The sequence below is a fragment of the Rhinolophus sinicus genome, chromosome 16 (assembly GCF_057876585.1).
Source record: "Rhinolophus sinicus isolate RSI-liver-muscle chromosome 16, RSI-T2T, whole genome shotgun sequence".
Lineage (NCBI taxonomy): Eukaryota > Metazoa > Chordata > Mammalia > Chiroptera > Rhinolophidae > Rhinolophus > Rhinolophus sinicus.
Window position 1 is genome coordinate 120,407,533 of NC_142516.1, and position 17,327 is coordinate 120,424,859.

At 38.2% G+C, this 17,327-nt stretch overlaps 1 protein-coding gene across 3 annotated transcripts in view; it reads left to right on the plus strand.

The window, feature by feature from the left end:
* MTUS1 (microtubule associated scaffold protein 1) overlaps window positions 1-17,327 on the plus strand; it is a 141,281-nt gene that overhangs the window by 17,014 nt on the left and 106,940 nt on the right. The window contains exon 2 of one of the 3 annotated variants that reach the window (XM_088793339.1): window positions 3,551-3,635. The exons of the other annotated variants lie outside the window; for them this stretch is intronic. The gene's annotated coding sequence lies outside the window, so the exon portion shown is untranslated. The remainder of the gene's footprint in view (window positions 1-3,550; window positions 3,636-17,327) is intronic. 3 annotated transcript variants of the gene reach the window in all.

The following is a 17,327-nucleotide window of genomic DNA, read 5'->3' on the forward strand; positions in this document are numbered from 1 at the left end:
ACTTAATATTTGTTTAGAGACTTATTTTTTTCTATTTAAGGTGAAACCAGATTACTTTTGTTTGAACACTCATTTATTTAGGAATGAGTGGTTATTGATTTTCAGAGATTCTCCCTCTGCCTCTCAGAGTTGACTTTGAGGTTTAAGTAATATCATCTGATTTGGGGGTGGCAGGGAGGACTCCCTTGCCTTTGAACATATTTCTTGTCACCGTAGCACAAAGGCTAATCTGTTGCCAATTGTTCCAGGCCACTGAGTATATTTTTTTATGTTACGTGTGATGAGAGACCATAGGCGGCTTTGAGAGGAGATTTGCATGAGTTACAATTCAGAAGGATCATTCTGGTTGCAATGTGAAGAATGTACTGTAAGGAGGAAAGGGGCTAATGGTGGCTTTGAGTTGAAATGATAGTGAAGGTGGGAAATGGTTGCATTTGGAATGTATTTTGAAGCAGCAGCACCTATTGGAGTTACTATTGTGGTGACAGGAAAAGGGGAATCAAGGCTGATTTCTTGGTTTTTTTTTGCATGATCAATTTGGATGCATAGTGGTATCTATGTAAGAGTAAGGCGCGCTGGAGCAAGGAGGAAGCTGGTGGGGGTCTGCAAGCCTGCAGTTCTCTTTTAGACAGGTGAAATTTAAGATGCCTGTTAGATAGGCAAGACAAATGAAGATGTTGAATTGACAGTTGGGTATTCAAATCTGGAGCTTTAGGGACGCGTCAGGGCTAGAGTTATCCTTGTGGGAGTTGTTACCAAACAGAATGTATTTAAAATAAGATATGAGTGTAGGAAAAGAAGGGTTTAAAGGCTGAGCCCGAGCCCTGCCTTGCTTACCCTCAACATTTAGAGGCTGCTCAGAGAAGACTCAGCAAAAGCATTTGAGAAGGAGCAGCTTGTGAGTTAAGGAGGATAAGGAGAGAGTAGTGCTTGCATTCTCACGATAAAAGGTTAATTCACGAGGAGTTGCTTCTTGTGGATGAGCAAAGAAAGTGGTTTCTTGAGATGAAGTCTACTCCTAATTAAGATGCTGTGAAGATTGTTGAAATGACAGCAAAGGATTTCTAATATTACATAAACTTGGTTTGAGATGATTGGCTCCAGTTTTGAAAGAAGTTCTACTGTGGGTAAAAAGCTATCAAACAGCATCCTATGTCACACACAAATCGTTCCTGAAAGGAAGAGTCAATTGTAGAAGCAGATTTGATTGTTGTCTTATTTTAAGAAACTGCCACAGCCACTCCAGCTTTCAGCAGCCACCACCCCCATCAGTCAATAGCCGTCAACATTGAGGCAAGTCCCTCCACCAGCAAAAAGATTATGACTTGCTGAAGGCTCAGATGACGGTTTGCATGTTTTAGCTATAAAGTATTTTAAAATTGAGGTACGTACATTTTTTGGATATAATGCTATTGCACACTTAATAGGCGATAGTAAAATGTAAGCAGAACTTTTATATGCACTGGGAAACAAAAAAAATCATGTGACTCACTTTATTGCGGTGGTCTGGAACCAAACCTGCAGTATCTCTGAGCTGCGCCTGTGGAGTGAAGACTTTTGTTTACCAAACAGGAACACTTAAATTCACTTTTTGATAAGTAAGTGTGTGTGTGTGTGTGTACACACGTGTGTGATCCTTTAGAATCTCTGAGAAGCTTGTGGAAACCTTGGTAAATTCAGCCAAAAGTAAAAAGAAGTATAATAAATTGCTTTGAAATACCAGAACATTTAGTGGCCCTCAGGCAACCTCATTTCAGGGAAATGCATACCTTCTGTTAATCATTTTTGAAGTATTGGGAATGGTTATAGGAACAGTAATATTCTTTGAGGTTCCCTAAAGTTCAAAATACTTCTTTACATCTTCTGGCCACTGTCCATACTGCTGTTTTAAGACCTTCATTTGCTTGGATGCTTACTTGGGAGGTCCCATTCCACAGTATATCAGAATACTAAAATATTACCACACTTCATCTATTTAAACAGTTGAGTTACTATTGACTGTTGATAAAATGTTACACTTAAAACCTTTCCGTTCTTTGCTTCTTAATCTGCTACTTATTCAAGTTTTAGCTAAACACATGACTTGCTGGTAACCCCTCTACTCCCATGATGGCAATCAGAGTGCCACCCTGTTCTTCACTGACTACAATTGCTGTTTGCATAGTTGTGTTATTCTTTGTGTATTTTGTGCACTCCACGTTCACACCTCACACCGTGTTTGGCATCTGCTGGGTACCTGATACATGGGATGACTGAATGTCACCCAGTGTTTGAAAACACGTCTTAGCAGTGCCTCCTCCTAGCTTTGGATTGTTTTCCAAACTTAGTGTCTTCTTTGTTATTTTTATTTTATTTTTTATGTTTTGAAAGAAAAGCAGGTTTATTTAAAATGCTGGCATTCTGGGAGGAAGGTGGACTCCTGTCCAACGGCCATCCTCTTCCTTGTCTTTAATTTTAAATCAGGTTTATTGTGGTGGAATTTGCACATAGTAACATTTTTCCTATTTTAGGTGGACAGTTCATTGAATTTTGGCAAACACAGTTGTATAACACCAGCTACAATTATAAATAAACAAAACTTTTCATCATCTCGAAAAGTTTCCTTGTGCCATCTTCAGTCCTCTGCCTCCACTCCAGGCAAACACTGTTCTGAGTCCTGTCCTCCTCGTTTTGCCTTTCCGGATAGTATGTAGGTGGAATTATGTGTCTTTTGTGTCTGGTGTCTTTCACTCAGCGTATGTGTTCAAGATGCCTCGCTATTGTTGTGTCGGTGGCCTACCTTTTCATTGCTGAGTGGTATTTCTTTAAATGGATGAACTGCAATTTTTTTTATTCATCTACCAGTGATGGACATTTGTGTTATTTCTCATTTTGGGCAATTACTACATTTTTCTTCCTGGTTTTAATTAATAGCACCAATAGGATGAACACAGCATCAATCACCCACAGCCCTATACCCCTATGTAGGTCTACTGTTTTCCTTTTCTCATGTCCTTTTTCTTTGTATTTTATGTCGTTGTAATGATAAAACACACAGACATTTTTCCTAATTGAATTTTGGCAAACACAGTTGTATAACCACCACAGTTGTATAACCACAGTTGTGTAAACGGCACAGTTTTTAAATGGTTGTATTTCATTGAGTTACTCTATTGCAATTTTTAAACTCAGTCCCATATTAACATTTAGGTTGTTGCTCAGTCATCATTGGTGTAAAAAGTAAGCTGAAAAACCTCTAAAGTCTTTCCTATGATAAATCCTTGGCAAAAGTTTACTTACGACTTTTAATTGAAAGTAATAGATATCCCAGCTAACTGGGGCAAAAAAAATGGGTAACTATTTATAAGAGTGTGGAATATTTCTTAGAACTCAATGTCAAGGAAGTTACCAGAAACCAAGTCAGGTCAGTCAGTCCCCTCATTGTTTTCCATTTCTGCTTCTGTTGGAACATTGGTAGCATATGTCTCCCTGTAGACACTTACTTCCTGTGCTTCTGGATGCTTGGAGGCAGGAGGCTAGTTCCACAGGGGCTTGGATTTATGTTTTTCAGTTCCAGGGAGTTCCATGATCACAGTGTGCCTGACTAGCTGTTTTAAATCCAAATGCTGGGGAGAGAAAATCTGACCCCATCTGAGGTAGGTGTCTTCACCAGGGCTAGCTCATGTAGTGTGGGGCCCACTTCTGGGAGTAAAAGGGGCTGTTCTCAGAGAAAGGGCGTTGTTGTGAACTGAGCCCACACTCAGCATTTTCCATTTAAAGTAAGAGTACATGAAATGTATTTTTATGACTTGACACTGCTTTCCAAAAGACAGTTACTCTTAAAAGAGAAGGGTGTCAGGGGAGTATTACACATACCTATTTTTTATATTTATCTGTTTTCTTTTACTTTTTTATATTTATGTTCAGATATTAAAAATGGTTGTTTACCATTTATTAATTTTGATTCATCCTCTGTAAGCGATGTTTAATGGACAGCTAAAAAATTCTGATTGGCAGCCAATGTTTATTGAATGCTTACTTTATTGAATGCTTACATAACGTAAAAGTTTATGCCTGAGACTTCTGTAAATACTACGAGGAAGTTTATTAGACAGCTCTTATTCTTGGAACCACGCAATCAAGTCGAAATTTAACCCTAGAGAAGGGGTTTCTTATTACATGGGCCTTGAGAGGGAGTGTTCTATGTAGAGGTAGTTGATAATGTTTCTGGAAATAATATCAACACTGGCTCTGAGTGGTTTTGTGGGGCACCAATAGGAGCTTAAGCACTTGAAGTGAACTGTGAAACGCCTGCCTGGAAGCCTTTTCCTAAGATGTGTGACTCAGTTGGGTTGTGCATTTTGTGCTCACTTTGCATTTTGGGCCCCAGCTGGAGTAGGCTGGCCAGGCTGCTTCACCTGGAGTCTATACCTGGGCTCTCCTGGGACTTGTCCTGTGTCTGTTGGCCATGGATGAGGCTGTTCGTCTCAGTGCTGCCTTCTTAATCTTAAATTGCCTTGTCTAAAAATCTTTGTCAGCAAATGTGTCCTGGTTACTATCATAAGTTGACTCTTCTGTGATACCATTTATTTGTTTTACGACTCTTATATTGATAGAGTGAGAATTTAAATGAAGATTTTAGCAACAAAACTTCCACACTTAAGGTATGTGTTCATATGTACAAGTGGGTTTTTTCTGTGTGACTGTCTGGCTCAGTAGAGCTTCTGCCTGGCCGCTGTGGAGTTCCACAATGGTCAGCGATGAGTGTTACAGTGTGGACCCTCTCCGTTTGTGGATTTAGCATCTGAGATCTCAGATATTCATGAGGCAGCTCGAAGTTCTAAGATACATTGTACAGGATTTTGCTCCTGTAAATTGGGAAATTTGAGGTAGCAATGTAGTTAAACCATTAGCTCTAGCTCTTTTAGTTTGTAGTCATACCTTTTTTTTCTCCTGTGATAAAATATTTGTAACATGAAATTGCCATTTTTAACCATTTTTGAGTATACAATTCAGTGGCATTAAGTACATTCACAGTGTTGTGTAGTCATTACCATTATCTGGTTCCAGAATTTTTCATCATCTCAAACAGAAACTTTAAATGCATTAAAGAATAATTTTCCATTCAGCTTCCCCACTAGTTCCTGGTAAACTCCATTCAACTTTATATCGCTATGAATTTACCTTTACTTGGTACCTCATATAGGAGGCATCATACCATATGTGTCCTTTTGTGTCTGGTTTATTTCATTTAGCATGTTTTCAAGGTTCATCTATTTGTAGCATTTATCAGACTATCTTTTTATGGCTGAATAATATTCCATTGTATCTGTTGGTAGCCAGAGTCAAGTAGAAAAAGTAACTTCTTCGATTCTCTTTTTTCTGACTTGGAGTGCATTTTTTCCCCATTGAAATAATACCCTAACTCATGTTCAGCTTCTTGGTCTTCATACATATGTTAAGAGATTGGTAGGTCTTCCTGAACATAGTAGTGTTTGCCTTATGGACTAAATGGGTTTCTGTTTGGGGGCCAGCCTGGCAACCTAATCATCATTCATAGCATTGCTCTAAGAAAATTAGTTTTGCCTTAAAATAAATTTCCAAATGAACTTTGGAAGATAACCTGCTTGTAAGTAGGGGCTTGCCTGTACCAGCAGTGTAACTGAAGGTTGTGTAATTAGGAGCATGGAGGTGGAGGAGGAGGAGGGTGTGTGCAGGGGCTGCAGAGTGGGTAACAACATAGGCTTTGAATGTGCAGCTTTGCATCTGAGACCCACGTATCTATTGTGTGCTTTGAGCTTGCGTTTCCACCTTGGAAATGCTAGCTGTTGATACATGTGTGTGTAGGTGTGATGTCTGCATGCTGGTTGACAAAAGCAGAAGTGATGAGGGATATGTGAGAGAAGTCTTCCTGGGAAGTCCCTTCTGGGTTTTGGTGCTACATCAAAGTGCAGCATCTTACTCTAAGTTTGTCTTGGTGCATGAGGACCACTGATGCAAACATGGGGCTTTCTCAGTTGCTTCCAGCAGCCCCAGAGCACCTCCAGGCAGCCTCTAGTGACTGTGGCTAATATTAGACTTTTTCAGACTCTTCTCTCACTGCTGCACTTGGATTTGGTGATCTGAGGCAGCACAAACTGTTTTAAAAGTTTGGTTCAGAGACATTAATTTCCAGAGGTATTTATTATTGTGGGTTTTTTTGGGGGGGGCTCTGATTCCTATTCTTTCTGTTTTACTGTATGCTTTTGTCTCTTGCATCCTCACTGGTGTCTCAGGGCATAAAGAGAAATAATTTCTCAGCCTCAGTTAACTTTTCAAACCACCAGGTGAAAGGAGAATAAAGTTGTGTGTGCATGCTTGTTGCACATGCGTAGAAAGCTGGAAGGATGATTCAGTTCATAGCAGGTGGTCTGTCTTTGTATGAACATGTCTGGGGAGATTTAATCTCTTCGATTCTCTTACATGCATTGAGATTCTCTTACATGCATTGATTAGTCTTGTTATATAATCTTCATGAAGTTTTTATGCCACTACTCTTTCAAAGACCTGTGTCCATTTTGTTTCTCCTTACCCCTCATTCCTCTGTTTTTGTTGTTGTTGTTGTTGTTGTTGTTTGTTTGTTTGTTTCAGAACTTGGAAGAGCTTCTCTGCTTATTTACTAAGTAGTGACCAGAAATGTTTTTATGTAGTGCCTTCCATATCACTGAGTGATACTGGGTTACAAAAAACGTTGGACATAATGGCATTAACTTTTGGCCTAGTTTCTCTTTGTAGAAAAATTGAATGTTTTTAGAGCCTGTAGACAACTAAATGTACTGGTTTCTTATCTTAACTGGCATCAGTGATTGTAGCTGGAAGTGTTTCCTTGGTATGACATCAATACGAACGAAGCTGGTCCCTTCTACTAGGAAACAGGACCAGATAATTTTGTTTTAGCAAATGCACATGACCGTTGTGATTATGAATCCCTGCATTTGTCTCCTTTGTGGTGTAGTCAGTGGGAGGTAGAGAGCAATAGGGATTCAGATTTGGGTACTACAAGTGAAATATTTACTCTTGTTCTCACCTATAGCATTGGGACACAGACTGTTGATTGAGTGTTACATTGGTGTAGGACATCTTTATATTTTCTTAAAGTTGTTTTGTTCTGTAGGCTTGTCTCTAGTTTCTGCAGGCTTTCCTTTCAGTGTAGTTGATGTTCTTAATGCAGGATTAGTCTGTGGTAGTCATATCGTTCATGAGGGGTCAAATGCATATCGTGAAAGAGGATAAACATTTGGATTTTTATCTTAAGTTCACCTTTACTGTTTGAATCCCTCCCCGACCGCCCTGCCATGTTTTTATGAAGCCACATGGTGCTAAGCCAAAGGGGCTGGGGATGAGTTTCTAATCCTGGTTCTGTTTCTAAATAGTTGCATGAACTTGGAGTCATCAGGGCTGCTACATTGCACAACTGTAGGGGCCCCATTACCATCTTGCATGTAAATGGTACCCCTGGGATTTCTTTTCCATAGAATATAGTGTGACGGTGACTCCTAGAGTTGTACAGTACAGGTGGTGATTGAAATCAATTTATACTCTCTAGACCACAGTTTTTTCACATATAGAATAAGAAGGTTGAATTCAATGAACTCTGGATACTTCAAGCACTGGAAGATGAATCAGTCACCAGTGTTGTCAGTCCCTCTTCTGTGAATGGGCCCTCTTAACAGAAAAATAGTAAAATTATCTTTGAGTCGTGCTTTATTTCAGGAGAAGTGTATGACTTCATGTGTAGACTGCCTGCAGGCAAAACTTTTTGGCATGGATTTCAGGTGTCTGACTTGGACAAACTGTTGTGGGAATTTGAAAGTCCCATGCATTTAGGGCCTACATTGACTATTTTGAGCAGATAGCAGGCACAAGATTCTGAATAAATGATTTCCAGATCTTTCAATTTCAGTTTCAAGGAAAGAAATGTTGATCAAAAAAGTACAGTCCATGAAGAATGTGTCTTATTTCATTGGAGCATAAAATATTTTTAATATTTTGGTATTTAAATAAGATTCCAAAAGTAATTATAAATATTTAAATAACAGTAGAAATGTAGGAAGCAAATTTATAATGTGAGAGATCCTTTGTACCCCACTTCCACCTGAGGGGGTGGGGGTGAATCATTGTAATGGTTCTTACCTTTCTAGAACTTTCTCTTACACATATATTACTTATTAATTTGTGAATTTCTGAGTACTTATGACTTCCTAAATTTAAAGGATATAAAACTCCTAAGAATTTATTAGTATAGGAAATGAAGTAAAATTGTAGATAGATTAATAAAGATTATATCTTAAATCTGAGTTCCAATTATGATGTAGATGAATACTTAACATGTTTCCTTTGAAACCATTTAAAAAATTTTTTATTATTGAAATCACTGGAATATTCTGGTTTCTTTAATCCAGAAGCAGTTCCCTAGTAACAGTGAATGCTGATTTAATCAGAGGAACAGAAGTCCCTCCTGTTTTCAGAGATGGTCTGGATAGACCAGTAAGTTGCTTACTTTACAGAACTCTTCACTTTGTTTTGTTTTGAGTTTTACTGTAAGTGATGTACAGTATAACCAAGAAACATCTGCATATGAGTTTTCTGCCTCATAAGCCTCAGAAAACTCTGATGTTTTGTTGGCAGAGAGACCAAGGAAAATTCCTTAGTTTGGAGAAAAAAGTCATTACACTCAGCTGTATTACTGCTGCAAGGCGGAGCTGGTCTTTGAATAACTGTGGTCTCCTGAGAGGATTCATTTTATGGTCTAGTGTTCTGATTTCTTTCAGTCTGGTAGTTTCTGCATTGCTGTATGAAAAGACAGTCTCTCAGGCACAACCAAAAGCAATTTTTTTTTTGACTTGATAACTTGAATAACTTGAATACTACTTCTCTTGCTTATTTTTACAGCTGTTGATTTTGATATTCTGAGGAATGTAAGTTACCTTGACATAATTGATTTGAGATGTTTAAATTCAGCAAAAACACTTAACAGAGTCGATTGAAGTTTTAGAAGTGATACTTTTGAAATAAGCTGCTTTTAAAATCTTATCTACTTTTCACCACTTTACATTTTGTGATATTTATAATATTGAAGTACCCCTACTTCTAGATAAATTCTAGAATGCGTGAAATTGCAAAGATTATTAAGAACAAATGTAAATGCACTTTTACCTACTTTTTGGAGAGGAAGAGAGTTAAATGTGGTGCTTCGTTTTGAGCTTAACTTGTCAAATACAAAATCTCATTAGGCAATGGGTAAAAATTTAAGATATTGTTACAACTGAGCATGGTCACTTTATGGTTACATCTGCAATAGCGTGGAGTGTATAGGAAATTACTCGATATGAACTTTATGTGTCATCTGAAGTTTCTAGGTCCTTGTTATATTATTTTATTTTATTTTTTGGTTATAGCTCTGCCTGCACATATGTGTATGTATGCATGTGCTTGTATGTGAGAGAGAGAGAAGAAAGAGTAAGTGAATGAGGCAGATTGGGAAGGAGGGTTGGAAGAAAACGAACTATTTGCATATTCATGATTTAAAATGCTCTGGGCATCTTTAACCTGGCAATTTGGTAATTTAGTTAAGCAACAAAAAATGAGGATTGGGTAAACACAGCTTTATTTCTGCTGTTTTATTGTATATTTAAAGAATGTAGGATGTACTGAAACACAGTTGTAAAATGTTAACATTTTAGTAAAATTACTAAGCTTTCAGGAATGAAGTTTTAAGAGTTTGTGAATGTGTAGGGCCTTTCATATGCTGGTTTTGAGGTTTTAGGAAATTCTTAAGGCAGAAAATCTTTGGAGTAAAGTCCAGGAATCAGAATTCTTGAACCTCAGTAGGTCAAATTAATTGGCTTTGTGTTGAATCTTATAGCCGACTTTAGCTGGGAACTTTTCTTCAGTGGTGTTGCCCTTATAATTATCTAGGGCCCAACTCTATCTGCCTGAAAGATTTTAATTGCATACTGTGAATTACCTGAGACTGACTGACCATACTGTATTATTAACTGATTAAGTTAGTTTTCAGATGCCAATTCTCACTAAAATGAAACCTGAGGCTTATCAAACTTTACTTACTCATGAGGTTTAAACAGAATGTCGGCTAATTGTTTAATCTTTACTTATTAGTGCAAAAATATTTTCCCTTGGATTATTCTTTCATTTTTCTAGCGTGTTTTATATCAGTTTTGAGTACATTCTCTGTTATCTGCTGATGGTCTTGTAATAGTTTTTTTTTTTTTTTTTTTTGAGATGGGGCATCTATATACTTTTAGGAAACTTGGGGATACTTGATTATTCCTATAACAATATTCTAATTAATGAAACGCAAGGTTTTAAAAATATTTCAAATACAAACCTTATGTGATTGTAGGCTTGAATGGGGGAAGGGGTGATAATACCAGGCGTGCCAAAAAAATGTATACTCGTGACTTGTATTTATCTTTTGTTATCGGTATATATTGAGTATTACAATTTTAATAACAGTTTTTTACTTTCTTAAAATGTGTGCATTTTTTTTTGGCACACTCTGTATATTTGTTGAGCTAGTTTCAATTGTTTTGCCTTGGTCTAAACAAAGTTTCTCTGATAGTGTTCATTGTTGAGTAGTATTTTCACATAAAAACTAAGTTTCTATGTTTTTAGAAAGAAGTGAATTACTTTTCCTTGGATGATAAAACTAAATAGTATCTGTCTCTATGCTTAATACATTATTCATTTTAACCTAGATCTCTTATTCGTTCTTCGAATATCTCCTTTATTTGTTGTTTGGAATAGGTAAAAATCTCTTAGCACCTAGTGCACTCAGAATTAGTATCCTAAACTCATGTATTAGTTTATTTAAAAAAAAGAAAATATAAAACTCTTACAATTGATACTAAAAGCTTAAGTTCTTTTTTAATAACCTAGTATGTGACTATTTATGCAGCGTTCTTATAACTATCTGCTGTAGCTTTCTTCTGAAAATCTTAATATAAGTGAAATAGTCTTTGAAAATAAAATTTAATTCAACAGTTTTGTATTGGGCATTCACTGTGTGCCAAAGTCAGTGCACATGACACAGAGGTGATCCTTCTAAGCTTCGTCTGGCTTTTCGTCTCCCATCTCACCACTGTTGTGCTAGTTCAGATCCATCCCTGCAATTTCCTGCCACTGGTCTTTCCTCATTGGGACATCTTCCATACTTCAGTCAAACCTAAGTGTTATAACAGTTTTGGCAGATTCACATTGTTCCCAGAATAGAATCCAAACTCTTGAGCTACCCAACTGCTGGCCTTTATCCCATTCCCACTCATGGCCACTTGGAGATTCTTACACTCTCCAACCATTCCTGTCCCTTCACACTTCAGAGCCATGGTGATTCCTTCTGATTGCATTTCCTGTCCTTCCATTTTATTTGATGTTTTCCCCTGGCTTCCTTAAGCAAGCTTAAATTTTCTCTCTGTTGTGGTCTGTTCATTACTTTTGTTGTATGAGTACATCGGTCTTTTCTCTAGTCAGGCACTTACCTCATTGTTATGTCTCACTTCCTACACAAGTGCTTCTAATCTAGAACCTAACTGTGCCCAGTACAGCACATACATGTAGACAGCACATACGTGTTTCAAATCTCATCTCTAATTGTATTTGTTTTGTGATTTTACCAGTCTACAATTTTGGATTGAATACAGATTTTAGTCTAAGATCTAAAATCTTGGTTATTGCAACTGCCAATAATCACACTTTAACAAGGGAACCATTCAAGGACTTGTATTCATTGAAAAGCAAAACCAGACTGACAGTATGACAGTAAGCTTGATGGACCATCTTTATGAAAGGAAACTAAATTTTTCTGTTACACCAGAATGCTTCAAAGTGATCCAGAGCTTTCCACAGGGTGTACAAGCCCACTGCCATAGTTGTCATAACTAGGACATCTATGTCAAAACTATAAAAGGACCATAGCTCTAAGTCGAGCAAGGTACCTTTAGACTCAACTTGAGTTTAAAGCATCGTGGTTTCTAGGAAACTTCTATTGAGATGTAATAGATAACCATGGAAGCCTAAGTCTAAACCTAGTCTCTTAGTATTAGTGAAGAGCACTTCTCTGTAGAGTAAGGGATTAGGTCTGTGGTATAACTGGCAGAGGTGGCTATTTGTCCCTCAGTCTCCATTTTTTTCCCCTTTTATGGTTGCAGAATTTTTAGCTGGGTACAGGTAGCCGGTATTGGTCTCCACTTTGCAGCCTGCTTGTAGGCAGGTGTGGCTATGGGCGTGAGTATGATGTTATGTTGAATGAAACACAGATAGTACTATTTGGGCCATAGGTTGAAGACATGCACATTAGAGGAATGAGAAAGGGGGTGCCTGGGTCCCTGACATTTGGGTCCCTTAATCTTGTACAACCTATGTGGACTTTTGCACGAGACAGAAATGAAGTTTTGTCCTTTTTTTTTGCTACCTGTTTTCTGTCTCCTGTAGGTAGACATTGAATCTCCAATACTATCATATGCTTTATGACTTTGGACAGGGAATGTCTAGACAGGAGTAGGAACTGCCTAGAACCAAGATACGTTCTCTGGAGATTGCAGAGATCTGGTTGATTATAGGCTAAGAGGATTTAAATGTCAGATTAGTGTTAAGATTCTACAGATCATTTTATTTATTTATTTATTTATTTATTTATTTATTTATTTATATTTATTTATTTATTTTTCTACAGATCATTTTTAAGGTCTCCTAACCCTGAGAGTCAATGAGTTAGAAGTGTTGAGATTGGTTTTAATAAATTGCTGTATTTCATCATTTCTAAGACAAACATTTTCACATTTTAATGTTTCTGATATTAGGATATGTTTTATAAGACCACCTCTTTGCTGTGACATATAATTAGAGTAGAATTTGACATTTGACCTTGGTGGCCCAGAGGTATCCCCCGAAGTGGCTAGAGTTAACAGCAGAAAAATGCTGAGGCATGAATACTGGCTTAAAATGAGCAGGTTCCAGTAGCCAATCAGGATAAATAGTATAGAGCAGTAGCTGAATAAATCACTAGGTTTAGGTTCAGAAAAAGGCCACTTGCAGATCAAGTTTGCCAGTTTCTTCATGGAGCCCTGTGTGTAGTCTCACTGAGCTTTTTCTGAAGCTCAGAGATGAGCTAAGGTATTCAGGGTTTAAAAAGGAACTGAGAGAGCAGCCTCATTTGGTAAGATGATTCTTAGTGGAAGGAAAAAACAGGATGGATAGTAAACTTTCAAAATAATGCTTTTACATAATTGCTTAATTCTTACTGTATGATCAGAGTTTATGAAGACAAGTAAGTAATGCTAATAAAAGATTATAACAAAAGAACAGCCCACTCTGTCTGCTCTGTGGCAATCACGTTTCCTCTCTCTTCACTCTTTCTTTTGTTTACTTCCATATTTAAAACAAATGTGACTGAATATTGTCTCTGTGACCCAAGTGGTGTACTATGGTGATGTTTCCTTTCTTGTACAACTGTTTGTATTTTTCCATTTACTTTGTTTTCTTTGAATATCTGACAGAAAACAGCTCACATTCTCCACAAACACCCTTAGATTTCTCTCAGTTCAATTTTTCAGTTGGTTAAAACTTTCCAATGTTTATTAGTTCTGTGTTTTTCCTGGAGACATCCTTATTGGATCTCTGACTCTGCTGCCGTATAGGCTGCTTGCCATCTAGGTGTAGGACACAGAGCTTACTTAGAATAGCTTTTTGTGCATAAGTCATATGAGGTCGGACAATTAAGTTTGCAAACTAATTGCAATGATGTTGCTAACTTTTTTTGGATATCACAGGGATTGTTCATTATGAATTTGTACCAACTGGACAGTTAACCAGGTTTATTATTTGGAAATGCTGAAAAGCCTGTGTGAAAAAGTTAGACGACTGGAACTTTTTGCCAACAATTCATGTACCAGACCATGTGGCTGTTTGTGAAGGAGTTTTTAGCCAGTAAACAAATAACTGTCTTGGAACACCCTACCCTCCCTACTCACCTGATCTGGCCCCAAATGACTTCTTTCTTTACCTGAAGATAAAGGAAATATTGAAAGGAAGACATTTTGATGACATTCAGGACATCAAGGGTAATACGACGACAGCTCTGATGGCTATTCCAGAAAGAGTTCCAAAATTACTTTGAAGGGTGGACTAGGCGCTGGCGTCGGTGCATAGCTTCCAAAGGGGAGTACTTCGAAGGTGACTGTAGTGATATTTAGCAATGAGGTATGTAGCACTTTTTCTAGAATGAGCTCGTGAACTTAATTGTCTGACCATATGTTGGCTGTTATTAGTTATATAATCTAGCTATTCTAAAATGTCACAGTGACATGCAGCAGTCATATCTTTTTCATTTATTGTGTAAGAGCAGCAGGAGGACATCTTACGGAGGAATAGGATTTGTACGTGGTCTTTGGGGTGGGTGGGATTGATACAGTTTCCCATTTTTTCAGTGGCTAATCAAGGATGGTGATAACTTATATACTGCATATGGCACTCTGTGGATATTTAATTATCCGTTAGTTTCCAAGGTTCTGATCTTGTCCTTAAAATTGCTCTGATATTGATTAGATTTGTTTTTACTAATAGAATGTACTTTCAGTTTTATGGGGGGAAAAGAAAAAAAAAATGGGTTTGGTGACCAGCCAGCCTGTGCCACAGTTCTGGTCGTTAAAACCACCTTCCGTTTTGAGACCAGTTAGATATTGGTGATAGACAGAAACCGTCACTTATTTCTCATCCTTTTTTTTTTTTTTTTTTAACCTTCCCTGAAATCTGAATCACTGATAGATGTTCTCGGCTGAAATGGTATCATTTGGGCAGAGGAACTATAGTGTCACTCACATGAGAGTTTAGTGAAGGTCCTAATTTGGTGTGATGTACCCTATACTGGATGTTGACACGATTAATTCATGATGGAAAGCAATTCTTCCCTTACTACCTTAATGCTTTGCACACTTATTTCCAGTTTTCTCCCTTCTGGGCAAGTGGTAAGATTGTACTTCCCAGCTTTCTTGAGGTTGAGTGTTGTGCTATCGCCTGCTTTGGTGAGATGTGAGCAGGAGGGATGTGCATCACTTGTAGGCAGGAGCTCTTCAGAGTGACGGGAAGCTTTGCTGTGGTCCTTTCCCAGTGTCTGTGACTGGGGAAGTTTTTGTGGAGATGACGCTTCAGTCAAGAGTCCCAGATTGACCAGAGATAGGAGCAGAGCTCCTGGGCAACACCCTTGGCCATTGTGTTAAGCCACTGAGGTTTGGAGTTGTTCACTGCAGCAACACTGAGCCTGTGATGAGCAAGTGCTTATGCTCCAAGGTCTTGATCTCTTCAGTGTTTAAGGTTCCAAACAAGCATCATGTTAATGATAAAAAGATAAACATCTCTTTCCATTGCTTCCAATATTCCTAAGCATTTGTTACTAACAGTTCAGCTTCTCCTGAGGTAAAGATACTTTTGGATTTATACTAAGCTCTTCACCTCAAATAATTTTCTTCCGTTGTGGCTCCTCCTTGAAATGAAGGACTATTTTAACTCTTGCTGCCTCTGCAAGTAGGGAGAGAGAAATCTGGAGGCAATTCAATCTTTTCTGTCACTGCCTGCACACCTGGGCTGCAGGTGTGGGTGAGAGGAGCAAGGATAGAGACGCCCTGCCATCTGGGCAACACAGAGCAAGAAACCACTTTTTTTGAGTAATTACTGTCTCCACGTTGCCCACTAGAGAGAGGAGAAAAGATTTATTTTTGTAGAGGCTGTAGTTCTATCAAAGGAAACGTGTTTCTGACATTCAGGGCCCCCTGTGCAATGCTGGTTATATTTCACATAATTCTGGGGGAAATAACAGTACTATTGGGCAACAGTTATACTCCATTGTTGGTTAAAATGTCATCTATAGGCTGTCTGGGAACCTAAAAATTGTTTATGTGTATTTTTTAAATAATGGAAACAGTGTTCTGAATGCTAAACAACCATTCCATAAAAGGAAATAGTGCACTAATTTTCTATAACATGAGTTATTTAATAGTCCCCCTTTATGTGCAGTTTTGGTTTCTGTGGTGTCAGTTACCCACAGTCAACCATGGTCTGAAGATATTAAATGGTAAATCCCAGAAATAAACAATTCATAACTTTTAAGTTGTATGCCATTCTGAGTATCGTGATGAAATTTCTCACCATCCTGCTCTGTCCCACTGCCCCACGTGGGACTGATTCATCACTTTGTGAAGTGTCGCAGTGCTGTAGGTGGTCTCGTCCTTTAGTCACTTAGTAGCCATCTCAGTTATTAGAGAGAAAGATCAGTCAGTCAACTTTTATTACAGTATATTGTTATAATTGTTCTATTTTATTAGTTCCTATTAATCTTTCTGTGCCTAATTTACAAATTAAACTTTATTAAAGGTAGGTACATAAAGGAAAAAAACATAGAGTACGTATATAGGGATTGGTACTATCTGTGGCTTCGGACATCCACTGGGTGGTCTTGGAATGTATCCCGCCATGGATGCGAGGGGACTACTGTAATTACTGCAAAGCCTCAGAAGTTGTGTTAGTTCAGCACTTGGTGTGAGAAGAAGACACAGATGATCACAGAACTGCCTCCTCCCCTCTCCCCATCCACTAACCACTGCATTTTGAAAATGAGCCAGTCCCCTAACCCTGAAATAGTAATGCAGGGAAAAATGATATTCTTAGAACCTAGTTTCTAGAAGTTTTCAGTGTTTCCAAAGACCATCATGCTGTCCAGGGAGGGGGTGGTGGAGAGAAAGCCCTGCCTAGGGACACACCTGCTCTCTGATGAGCAGGCATTTTCATGTTTGTACAGCAAGAGATGCTTCTACTGTCTCTTGCTCTGGAATTACTTAAGTTTAAAAAGCCTGTCTCCTGGGGAAGATTTATCCCTAATATTTAATTATACAAACAAATACTAATTGGAAACACTGTTTTGTGTGTGTGTGTGTGTGTGTGTGTGTAGGTGTTGTGACTCTGGAGAGTGGAATAACCACATGGATTCCAGCCTACCTCATCCACTATTTCCTCCTTGCTTCTAATGCAGGATGGAATTTGGGGTAACTCACTTAGCATTGCCTACCAGACCTATTATTAACAATTCAAAGCTAGAGACTCTCTAATTTTCTGTAGGGCACACAGAAGCCTTCTGCTTTGTCTTTTTAAAGCAATAAATACTATGTTGACCACCGATGTGTCGAAAGGACCTGAAAAGACTCTCTTCCCTATGGCTGTAGTTGCATCTCACTGGTGCCTACTACTAGCTTTGCTGTTTTGCTGGTGTCATCTGAGGCCTCTGCTGCCCGGGTGCAACTGCC